Genomic DNA, 13369 nt, shown 5'->3' with positions numbered 1-13369 from the left:
AAAATGCACCTGACTTATGTACCCAATTCAATCCGCCATTGAAGGCGCTCGAGGAAGCTTGAATTTATAATCATGGCTACACGCGAATCATCGGTTCTCATCCATCCGCTTGGATTTTTGAACCTCCAAGGAACATTTTCATAGAAGAACTCAAAGACCAATATGTCCCAGAGAGTGCCCACTTTAAGAAATTCATTTTCGAGTAAGAATTGGGGCAAGTTTCAATTTTCTTCCTATAACCCTTCTCATCCAAAATTGATGATTCCATAAACTTTAGGGGACTAAGATAGACAACGTTCATGAAGGAGTCATGGCCTAATGATATAAGGATCTAGCTGTTCAAGAAATCTCATTTTCGCGTTATGGGTTGAGTTGCAGACTGAGGGAAGAAATCCAAAATTAAGTCCACAAACATAGATTTGCCCTCTCAAAATGAATTTTTAAGCTCGAGGGAAGTATAAGGACAAACTTTTGTGAAGAAATCATGGCCTAAAAGTACCTCAATTCTTTCAATAAATTAGAAAATCCAGTGGGTGGGTTTACTCCATACGCAGAACCCTATTTTTATCCAAATTCGACAAGCTATAACTTTGAGCTACATTACACTTGATGGTAAGAAGTTAGTCCATAGATCTACCTTAAAATTCTCCTTAGATCTACCTTGAAATTCTAGCTTTAAATTTCATGAAATTGAGGGGAGAAATTCTCAAAACTGAGCTAAGATGATTTATTTTCAAACAGCAGTACAACGGTTCACACGTATCTTCTTTCTTTCAAAGGAAGAAGAGAACGGCTTGAGCGATTCAACTGAGGCGGCCACGCAAGCCTATAATCCAATACTCCGTTAGTTTTTTTTCTAAATTTTAACATTCCTACTGACTCATTCTTTGAAAAGAAAATTTATGGTTCTAGAAACTATACACTCTAAAGAGTTTGTCCAAGAAAATTTGGAGTCATTCAAGTATCGAAAGCTCGAAAACGGAGGTCCGAACACCAATGATGAAGTATAAAGTCATCTAGAACTTTTCTTAAGAAATACTTATAGGAACCGTTTGATTTCTAGTATGAACCTTAAGTTAAGCATGGATTAAGGGAACATGAAAGAAAAATACTAAGAACCATAAGTTAAGGTCTTGAATGAGCGTTTTTCTTCATAAACAAGTAACATAAAAAAATAATTCACTAAATGAACACGATTGTCCATGAAATTTTAAGGCTGAAGATAATATGACATGTTGAGGGCGTATATTAAATTTGGATTAAGATAATTGGCTAAATCATTAAAGGATGCAAATGACCAAAATGCCCCCATGACGGTTGCCTTCTGTTCAAGACCTCAATGACCCCTAAATAACATGAAATTTTGTAATCGACCTTGTTTCACACTGATTAAGGATTATGTAAAGTTTCAAAATAGTCAGAACACGTTTAGAAGCTAAATCAGGACTTCTAGATAAAATGACTAAAATGTCTTTAGGTTACCTTTAGATATTTCAAAGTCCGTGTGCCCTTAAATAACTTAAGACTTTAATAAAGGTTTATGCATGAGGACATAAAGATCTATATATTGAAGGTTAAGTTACTTCGATCAATTTTAGAACTAAAACCAAATTAGGGTAAAAGTTAAGGCTTAAAGGAAATAATCGTTGTGACTCTAATCAAGATCCGTTATTATGATGAGTTCTTAATTTATGAGATTTCCGTAGGTCATAAAAAAGTATTTTATGACTTAAGCCTCAATAATTAAGAACCTAAAAATACATGAAACTAATGGAATGTTCTAAGGACAAGAACTAAGGAAAAGACCAACACAAAGTGTATAGGAATTAAGAAAAGAAGAATGTTTGGTACCACTAAAAAATAAAGGACCAAGGTCCTCATGTCCTATGATACAATAGGTTCATGACTCATACTACATCTTTTGAGACGTAACAAATTTTTGATATAGGTTTGCAGACTGTAGTGCTTGGAAGGTAAAAAGTATTGGATGTAGATTTCAGACTAAATCGCTTACAATGTATGAAACCTTGGGTGTCGGTATTTAGACTACGACACTCAGATCATATGAAACCTTCAGCATAGGTATTCAGACTACACCGCTTAGAACGTATGAAGCCTTTGGTATAGGTTTGCATACGACATCACTTGAAATGTAAAAAGTTTTGGATGCAGGTTTCACACTACATCGCTTTGATTGTAAGAAGCCTTAGGTGTAGGTTTTAGGTTGTATCGCATGGAATGCATAAAGCCATTGAGGCAGGTTCAAAATATGTCGCTTGGAACACAAGAAGCCTTGGTCGTAAGAACGAACTGTATCTCTTGGAACAAATGAAGCCTTAGACACAGATTGTCGCATTCATTACTCATACTGTAAATATTAGAGGAAATGTCTTATGCACCAGAAGAAGAACTAAGGAAAGAACTTAGAACAAGGCTAAGCTCAAGACAAGAATAAAAATTAGAATATGGAACAAGGTCCAAGTTTTTAGGACTTAAAACCGTGAACCTTATAACTAAAGTTTTTAGATCAGAACAGAAGTTAAGACCTCATATCTTAGAGACAAGGTTCTTAGGGTAGATCATGAAAAGAACTTAGAAAGCTATGATAGAACTTAAGGTCTAAGTTCTAAAGACAAAAACAAGAATCGAATCCAAGTATCTTATTGAAGAGACACAACTCATCAAATCCAATGACCAAATTCAAAATGGAAATCAGTTGCCCACTAATCATAGAGAATATATATTGCAAAAATTTAATGAACTCAATCTCAAATTCACTGCAATCTAGAAGTTTTAGTATCGGTTTAAGCTCCCTCTATAAACCCTGAAGTAGGGGTTTTCGTTTGGAAAAAGAATCGAGCTAATTCGAGTCTTCAACTATGAGTTGTTACAGCCTCTAAGATTTTTTGTTTCTTACTATCAGATTTATTCCAAATTTTGGAGCCATAGTCAACCATTTTCGTTCAACTTGCTTCTACACCTTCTAAATGAGATTACCCACAAGTTTGGTGAAGAAATAAAATGTTGAAGGTGCCAAGATTATCCACAAATTTGGTGAAGAAATAAAGTGTCGAAGGTGCCTCAAACACAACTTCTCGATTTGGTCCGCTATTAAAGGAATAAGATTGAAGCTCGAACATTAAATCTGAGCCTACATGGAAATTTGTCAAGAGAAACATATCCTGTTCGATTTTTATATTTCCAAGGAATATTTCCATAGAAGACCACGAAGGTTAACAAGACTGAGAGTGTGTCCAATTGAATAAAATTATTTTCGTGTAAAATTATGGAGTAAGGATCAAAATCTTACTTACAATCCATTTTCTTTAAAATTAAGTCTTTCTTTAGCTTTAGAAGATTAAATTGAGCGATAAAAAAATCGAGAGTTAATACGTCCTAGATTAGGTTGCGTAAGTAGACAAAATTATGTTTTCTTGAATAAGTTGCAACCAAAATATAATGAAGAAAACCAGGCCCTCAAATGCCTATGTATAGGTTTGGGAAGGTTAGATTTCAAACCTTGCTTTCATGTTTGTATCTAGAAATATGGAAAAGGTCCCATCAAGATTTGAACCTAACCACTCGACCAAGGGACCACACATATTTGTAAGATTTGTGTGTAATAAATTTATGAACTTTAAAAAATAATATATTTATTTTTTATAGATCTTATGAGTGTAAGTACATGTAAATAAAATATATATGGTCAAAACTTAGATATGATATCTATCCATCATTATCTAATATTTTGCATTACTACAATTTTGTGTATGTACCTCGATTAGGAAAGGAGAATTAATGTTAGAAAAGAGTTTGGGGCATTACAAGAATTGAACTTGAGACCTCTCACACCCAAAACAAGAATCATATCACTACACAAAAGGTTCACTTGTCATAAACTTTTTTATTGAATGTATTATTATTTCATTCATTGATTTGATTTGGACATTAAAAAAATTCATGTGCAAATATTATTATCATACCTTTTAGTTTTAAATCGAGACAGTTTGATTATTCTAAAATTATTTATGCGAACAGGTGTAATAACAATTACATAATGTTAAGATTTGGATAGACCATTTCAATTGATTTAAATCTATATTTTTTAGTACTCAAGTGGTTAATCCTCAGCCTATACTTCCATTCACTACTTATAGTCTTATAAGTTCGAATTCTTTGTTTTTTTTTTTTAGGTTGGGTAGAAATATATGGAGAAAGTGGATGATTAGATGTTATTATACTAGATTTGTGAAAAGTATTGGATACTAATTTATGTTATCCGATCGCGAAAAAATTATGTTTTTTATTAAAATAAATCTCATTCTGTCAGTAATCAGATATTTATTCATATAGTTCCTATTTATTAAATGCATTACTCATCAATGAAAATGGGTAGAGTAGTTTCTACGAAAAAAAAATTAAAGCAAGTGCCTTAAGGAAAAAAAGTCGTTAATGTTATTTTCAAGTTAGCATGTAGGTAATTGTAGTCGATACAGTGAGGTTGGTTATGGATGTGTCACTTGATAGTTTATTTGATTGTCTTGCCCAATAGCTCTGTCCTCTAGGAGGATGTTGATCATGTGGGTTGTCAGTGATTTCCAAGATAGCATGTAGGCTTATAGTAGACTCAATAAGTAACCTACTTGTAGGCTCTTAATCGTGTCCTTGGTATGCTAGGGTATAATACTCTTTCTTTTCTTATTTTGGTTCTTGTGGCAAGTACTTAGGCCCCCTTTAGTTATGTTCTTGACTTGTGAATTCTTATCGTGATCTATCCTGAGAACCTTGGTCCTAGGATTCTAAGGTCTCAATCTTGGTCTTGATCTAAGAGCCTTAGTACTATGGTTTTAGGTTCTTATTTTTAAAATTTGGATATTGATCCGTATTCTAGTCCTTGATCGTTGTCTCGTTCATGGTTACTTTTTAGGTTCTTGGTTCGTTCTCCAAGACACTCCCCATAGGATTTATGTTATCAGTCATGAGTCTTAATACCTACGCTCAAGGCTTCATACGTTCTAAGTAGCATAGTCTGAGTCATGAACATTCTGTACGGTGGGAGGTCTTAGGAGTTTCTTGCGTTTCTGTGTCTGAAGACCTTGGTCCCTTACCTTTGAGTAGTACCTAGCATTCTTGTTACCTTGGTAGTTGTAGAGCTTATAAGTTTTTAAGTTTCTTTATTTCTTGAGGCATAAGTTGTAACATGTCATCGTAAGCTTGTGAACCAAGCATAGTTAATATGCATGAGTTATTCTAAAAATTCAAAGAGCCATAATATATTCTTTACAGAGTTCTAGAAGAATCTTGAATACTTGGTAAGAATTCCTTGAAGTACTTTCCTTTAAGTGTTTGTAAGGCCCTAACTTAGTTTAAGTTCCAAACTTGCTCAAATCAACATGAAATCTTGAACGTACCTTCATGTCCTCAGGAATAGACCATATAAAAAGTAGTAGGTCATTTGGAGTATGTTTAGATCTTGATATCATAAAGAGTCTGAGGGGCATTTTGATCATTTTACCCCCTAATTCTTAGTTTCGCTACTTAACGTATTCTAATGACTTTCAATCTTCACATCATTAAACATCAAAAAAATAAGATCTACTACAAAGTTTCATAATATTTTGAGGTCATTTAGATCATGAACCAAAGATAACTTACCTTAAGGGTATTATGGTAATTTTTACACCATTTCTTGGTTTAGCTACTTAACCTTATCCAATCACCACCACATTTCATATATAATCTTAACATGTCATAATATGCTCATAATTAAATTTTTATAGGCAACAGAGTTCATTTAGTGGGTTATTTTAACGTTACTTAAATCCCGAGCAACTTGATCAGTTCAGAGCCTTAACTCTCGGTTCTTGATATTTTTCTTTCATAATCCTTTAAATCATACTTAGTTTAGGGTTCATATAAAGATTCAAGTAATTCTTACAAGTATTTTTTCAGAAAAGTCCATGATGGGTACTTACCTCGTCGTCGATGTTCGGGACCTCCGTCGTCGTCAATGTTCTAGTTTCTGGAACCATAAAATATTTAATGAGAAATAGTCTGAAAGAGATTAAAATTGAGAAAAATCAATGGAGAGTCATTTTTTTTATATGACATCGTCTAGATAGGAAGAAGACGCGCGCAACGCATAATGTCGCCACTTGAAAATTCTCCTCCACAACTCCGATCATGGGATTTCTCTCCTCGATTTCTTCATGAAACTTGAAGATGGTGTTACAAGGAAGGGCTTGAGATTAGTTTCATACCTTCTCGTGGATCGTAGCCTAAGTTATTAGTCTCTAAAGTTCGTCGGAAATCTTTTTCCTCACCAAAGCTCTACCAAAAAAAACTTATGAGGCAGCCGTTTCCAGAGGTTATTAGGATCCGATTTCTTCATGGAACCTCTTCCTTATTCTTCCCTCAAGCTCAAGGAATTGGTTTAGTGGAACTTCTTTCAGTGTGGGTAACACCCAAGGCCTCTTAGAGGTAATATATAATCCCTAATAGGTTGCAAGGTTTTGGAAGCAAATAACCACGAAAATTGGAGAAAATTTTAGAACGTGGAATTTTTTCCTCCATTTTTCCCAATTTTTATCAAACTTCAACAAATTTTAAATTCTTAAAGAGGAAGAATTTCAAGTGCTCATGATGGGAAAAATGATCATTAAGGTGTATAGAAGTTTTGGAAAAATTCTAGATTTTTTTTTTGAGAAAATAATATTAAAATAGTAAAAAATGGCCAAATTACCAAAATGCCCCTGAAAAATATGAATAATTACAAAAATACCCTTTTAGCTAGAATCAAAACTTTGACCGCAACCCTCTACCCAAAATCTATTTAATCTCAAAATCTAGCCATTGGATCTCTTCCAAAATTGGACATAATTCATAGATCACCTCATTTAATGGCTAGAATTCAAAACTAAGGTCGGAAAGGCTCTAATTGGAGTAGGTATTTTAGGTGGAAGATCAAGAAAAATCAAGAATTGAATTAATGACAATTTTAGACGTTTGAGGATCATCGATCTATAAATTATTAGGTAGGGACAACTAATAAGAGCAAGAAGTTAGCTTAATCGAGTCCTCAATCGTGAGTTACGATTTTTGGGATCGTGTTCTTGGGTTTTCCTCGAATTTGGGAGCTACAGTTTATCATTCCTCCTCAAACTTGTTTCTTCACCACGTGACTTACGGTGAATGCTGGATCACCCATGGAAATCAAGATAGGGCAGTAGTATGCATTGATTTTCATTTAGTAGTTGATAGGAGGTTATTTTTTAATTTTTTAATTTTTTAATATTTTAGTTTTTTTTTTTTTTTTTTTTTTTTTTTGTGTGTGTGTTCAAAGACTATTGAAAATATTTGCTAAAACTACCACACCTAAATGATGGTGAAAGTTCTGTATCTATAATCATTTAGAGAAATATGGTAAATTGCAAATAATATTGAAAGAACAATAAAAAGAAAGAATAATAAATGAATACAATATATTTGGCTTTAATAAAACCGCAAACATGGTAAGACGTAATGTAAGCCAAATATCTAGATATTTGCCTTATAATAAACGGTCAACTATCCTTAACACCCATCGCAAGCTGAGTGTCGGATTTGAACAAACAGGATTCTTAGCCGCAGATTTGAATCCTTTTGGCTCAGTGGATGCAAGAAGAGCAAAAAGAAGTCCAGATGAGCCCAAAATACTAAGATTTGGTGGATGACAAGTCTTGAATAAACCAGCTTTGGCTCGTGTGATCATAGGATGAGAGCCCAAAGAAGAGGAGTCAACAGTAGGTTCAATAGAGGTCGGATCAAAAGTCGAGGGTGGCAAAGCGTAACTTGCACGAGAAGTATTAACCTGCACAAACTCATCCACAAGATCAAAACAAATATCACACGGGGATGAACTGAATCGAGGAATGTGCGATGATGAAGTGGTAGGGGAAATGAATCAATATGATAAAGATGTGGTTTTAAAAAATTTGAAATATGAAGAGAGGAAAGAGGTTGGGCGTGGGAGCTAGGGATAGCAGGAAAGTGAGTTTCATCAAATTGAGCATGGTGGGTGATATATAGCTAAGTCGTGGCGGGATCTAGACAGCGGAACCCTTTATGAGCTGGATTATATCCCAAAAAAATTCAAGGAATGCTGCGGGGAGAAAGCTTATTAGGCATATGATCACGCAAGTAAGGATAAACACAACAACCAAAGGGATGAAAATTGTCATAATACAGAGAGTAGCCACAGAGGAGTTTAAATGGTGACTTACCTCCAAGAAGTGGAGTAGGCAACCGGTTGATAATATAAGCTGTAGTGCTGAAGGTATCAACCCAAAAATGAGGAGAAAGATGGGAGTGAAAGAGAAGAGTCAAGCAAGTCTCAGTCACATGACGGTGTTTTCTCTCAGCACGACCATTTTGAGTAGGTGTATATGGACAAGAGTGTTAATGGTGGATGCCAGAAGTATGTAAATAAGTTTTGAAATAAGTGCTAGTAAATTCGGTACCTCCATCGCTCCGAAATACCTTGATACGAGAAGAATATTGATTTTTCAAATTTTTTTGAAATTAAAGAAAAATATCAAAGAAATCAGATTTAAATTTTAAGGGGTAAAGCCAAGTGAATCGAGAATAATCATCAATAAAAATAAAATAGTAAAGAAAACCCAAATTTGATTTGACGAGAGAAGGACCCCAAAGATCACAATGAATAAGATCTAACACATGAGACGACCTACGTTCATTGCGGAAATAAGACAACTGATGACTTTCCACAAGCTGACAAGTACTACATAGTGATGGAGAAGACAATAAAGACGTAAGAGAACCCTTTCTATTTAAAAAAGAAATAACAGAATGATTCACATGACCAAGGCGAGCATGCCATAAATCATATGAAACATGTAAATATTTGTTTCTATGGACGGAAATAAAAGCAGAGTTGTCGCACTCCAGCACATATAACTCTCCATTTCTTTTACCGATTGTCACCACCTTTCCGATTTGACAATTCTGGATAGTAAGAAGATTATTAGTAAATGTAACGGAGAGAGAAAAATCAGACGTTAATTTACTTATTGAAAGAAGATTTTTAGTGATATGAGGGACAACCAAGACATCTAATAAGTGAATATTTAGAACAGGAGAAAGAGTATCGGTGTGAGTAATGGGTAGGGATGCACCGTTTCCTACGATAACAGAGTCCTTACCCGTGTAATTTTTAGACGGATCCAAAATAGATGGGTCGGCGGTCATATGGACCGAAGCCCTAGTATCCAGAAACCAATCAGTAGCATCAGGTCCAACAATAGAACAGGACGTGTTGAAGGCCTTAGTAAGGCGAGCATGAGTACAATCAGGTCGAATATATCGTTGGTTGCAGCGGTCAGCATAATGGCCCTCTTTGCAGGATATTTGGCAATGAGATTGTCGACGACCCTGACCTGAGTGGGTTCGTCCTCGATTGGAAGAATTGTTTTTGTGAAATTAAGAACGACCTTGCTGGTTGCTAGAGGAAGCTGGGTGGCTTCCATGGGTGCGACCATGATTAGTGGCTGTGAATGTTGTAGAAGTGGAGTTAGAGGACCCAAGGGAGCACTGAAACAACTCAAAACTTTCTGCTTTAGAGACCAAATCTGCAAAACAGAGGATAGTGGTGAGAGCCATCTGAGCAATACAAAAAGCTAAAAAATCTGTGCCGAGTCCATGAAGAAACCAGTGCACTTTATCAATGTCCTTGACGGGTCTGCCAATGGCATGAAGTTGGTCACAAATTGTTTTGAAGGAACGAGCATACTCAGCTACAGGTTTGGTGCCACGTTTCAACAGCTGCAATTCATCCTTGAGTCTCAGTTCATGAGCTTTCGAATGATGGCTAAACGTAGTTTCCAACGCAAGCCAAACATCACGTGTAGTGGAGAGACTAACGACGACAACAATGACTTCCTCGGTGAGAGATGAGAGTAGGAGACAGAGAAGTTGTTGAACGGCTGCTCTCCACGCCACATATTTGGGGTTGAGTGTTAAGGAGATTTCTGATTCAAAACGAGGGGTGGAACCATAATTCCATCAACATAGCCTATCATGTCTTGACTCTCAAGGAGAGAGTGAAGTTGACTTTTTCAAAGAAGATAATTAGAGGAAGAAAGTTTGATGGTGATCATATGGAATAGAGTGTTGAAAGGAAGAAGATGATAAGAGGATTCGAAAGCCATAGAGAAGAAAGAATCAGGGTTGTTAAACCAAAAGGGCTCTGATACCATGAAAATGTTCACTAAAACTACCACCCCTAAATGGTGGTGAAAGTTCTCTATTTATAATGAAACCACGGTGGTGAAAGTTCTCTATTTATAATCATCTACAAAATAGAGAAATATGGTAAATTACAAATAATATAGAAAGAACAATAAAACGAAAGAATAATAAATGAATACAATATAGTTGCCTTTAATATAAGGGCAAATATGGTAAGCCGTAATACAAGGCAAATTTAGATATTTCCCTTATAATAAACGGTCAACTATCCTTAACAACTATGTTATTTTTAATTTTATTGTTTTAAATTAATTGTGTAAGTCCATGACTTCAATTGTAAATGTTTTATTCCAAATTTCCGCATATGTTAAATAAGGCATGCACGTAGTGACGTCTCTAATTTAGGCAAAAAAAAAAAATTATGGGCATTATCGCTAGTATTAGAGCCCTAGGTTTTTAGATTTTGGAGACCGGTCTACGATGTAGGCCTAACATACTTCCATTGTTCTTCAGCAGACATACTTTTATTGTTAGGTATGTCCTACAAAAGATAATAAATGATGTTGTTTTGTTGTGATATGATTTACCTTGCACTGAATATGAAAATTGATGTATTGATACGGTTTAGATTTAGTAAGATTTGTATTGTGAAGGGGAAGTTGTAGTGTAGTAATCTACTAAAAACTAGTAGTGGAGTCTTTGTTTTATTAGGAAAAATAGGATTAGGGAAAAGAGGGTTCTTAAAGTTGGTATGAGGGCTCTAGGCTTATAAATTCTATCGACTAGTCTAAAATATAGGTCTACAATGATTCTATGGTCTTGCTGGAGACGTTTTGTCATCGTCAGATATGCTCTATGAAAGATAATAAATGTTATCATGATTTTTTCAGGCATGAAATGTAAATGCTATATGATATAGTGGTGATTCAAAACATGTTTATATTTAGTAAGGTTTGTATTGTGATGGTCGAGATACAGTCAAATGAAAGGAATTTAGTAAACTTCTCAAAACAATCGTAGTGAGAAAAAGTAATCCAATTTTGAAACCGTTTAAAATTGTCAAAACAAGATTAAACTTGTTATTGTTGGGGATCAAACTGAGGTCACTCGAGTGACAAGCAAGAATGCTCACCCTTATACTACAACGACCTCTGGAACATAATAACTCGAGTGACAAGCGGAAATACTCACCACTGTACCACTACAACGACCTCTGAAGCGGAAATACTCACCACTGTACCACTACAACGACCTCTGAAGCGGAAATACTCACCACCGTACCACTACAAGGACTTCTGAAAAACATATTATTTGTTAACACACAAGATTTCATAAACCATTTTTTAGGAAAAGTAATCCAGTTCTGACTTTCGTCAAACTACCGTTGTTGGGGATCGAACCCAAACTACCGGCATGACAGGTTCACCGCTGTCCAATTTCGAGTTCCATTAAAACTACCAAAATAAAATTAAAATCGCCGTTAAGGATCGAACTCGGGGCAGGAATACTCACCACTATACTACAACAACCCATAAAAAACAAATTATTTGTTAATGCTCCAGATTTTACCAATCGTCTTTAGAAAAAGTGACCCATTGTTAACGCTCTTGATTTTATCAATCGAAGATTCAAAACAAGTAATCAAATTTCAAATTCAGTGAAAATTGTCAAAAGAAAATTAAACTTATTATTGTCGGGGTTCAAACTCAAGCCTCTCGAGTGACAAGCGGGAATATTCACTACTGTATTACATCGACCTCTGAAAAATATATTATTTGTTAACACACGAGAGAAAAAGGGATCCAATTTCGAATTTCGTTGTTTGGGAACACCCCCAAATCATCTGGTACACCACTACCGAATTTCGAATTCAATTAAAACTATGCAAAAGAAAATTTAAATCGTCGTTGCAGGGGATCAAACTCGCGGGAATACCCACCACTCTACAACGACGACTTTCGAAAAATATAATATTTGTTAACATACAAGATTTTTATCAATCGCTGCTGTTACAAAAAGTAATCCAATTTTGAATTCGATTAAAATTTTCAAACCAAGATTAAACTTGTTGTTGGGAATCAAACCAGGTAACTTGAGTGACAAGCAGAATGCTCACCCTTGTACTACTACAACGACCTCTGGAACATAATAACTCGAGTGACAAGCAGAAATACTCACCAATATACCACTACAACGACCTCTGAAAATATATTATTTGTTAACACACAAGATTACATAAACCATTTTTTAGGAAAAACAATTCAGTTCGGACTTTCGTCAAACTACCGTTGTTGGGGATCGAACCCAAACTACCGGCATGACAGGTTCACCGTTGTCCAATTTTGAGTTCCGTTAAAACTACCAAAATAAAATCACCATTGCCAAGGATCGAACCCGGGTCACCTATGTGACAGGCAGGAATACTCACCACTATACTACAACGATTCATAAAAAATAAATTATTCGTTAACGTTCCAAATTTTACCAATCGTCTTTAGAAAAAGCGACCGATTGTTAACGCTCTCGATTTTATGAATCGAAGATTCGGAACAAGTAATCCAATTTCAAATCTGGTGAAAATTGTCAAAAGAAAATTAAACTTATTATTGTCGGGGTTCAAACTCTGGTCTCACGAGTGACAAGCGAGAATACTCACTATTGTATGACATCGACCTCTGAAAAATATGTTATTTGTTAACACACGAGAGAAAAAGGAATCCTATTCCGAATTCAATTAAAACTATCCAAAAGAAAATTAAAATCATCGTTGCGGGGGATCAAACTCGCGGGAATACTCACCAATATACCACTACAACGACCTCTGGAAACATTGTTAACACACAAGATTTCATAAACCATTTTTTAGGAAAAGCAATTCAGTTTGGACTTTCGTCAAACTACCACTGTTGGGGATCGAACCCAAACTACTGGCATGATAGGTTCACCGCTGTTCAATTTCGAGTTCCGTTAAAACTACCAAAATAAAATTAAAATCACCAAAAATTGCACAATATATCTCGAGATTTTTGATGAGGCTAGATTTGCGTCAGTAACTGACCCCACTTTCCCTTAAAACCTACATCTCATACCCTCATTCACACAACTATTTTCACTCCCATGTTTG

This window comes from Cucurbita moschata, unplaced genomic scaffold, assembly GCF_002738365.1.
Source record: "Cucurbita moschata cultivar Rifu unplaced genomic scaffold, Cmos_1.0 Cmo_Scf00091, whole genome shotgun sequence".
Classification (NCBI taxonomy): domain Eukaryota; kingdom Viridiplantae; phylum Streptophyta; class Magnoliopsida; order Cucurbitales; family Cucurbitaceae; genus Cucurbita; species Cucurbita moschata.
The sequence above is the reverse complement of the archived record's forward strand: the minus strand, read 5'-3'. Positions refer to the sequence as shown.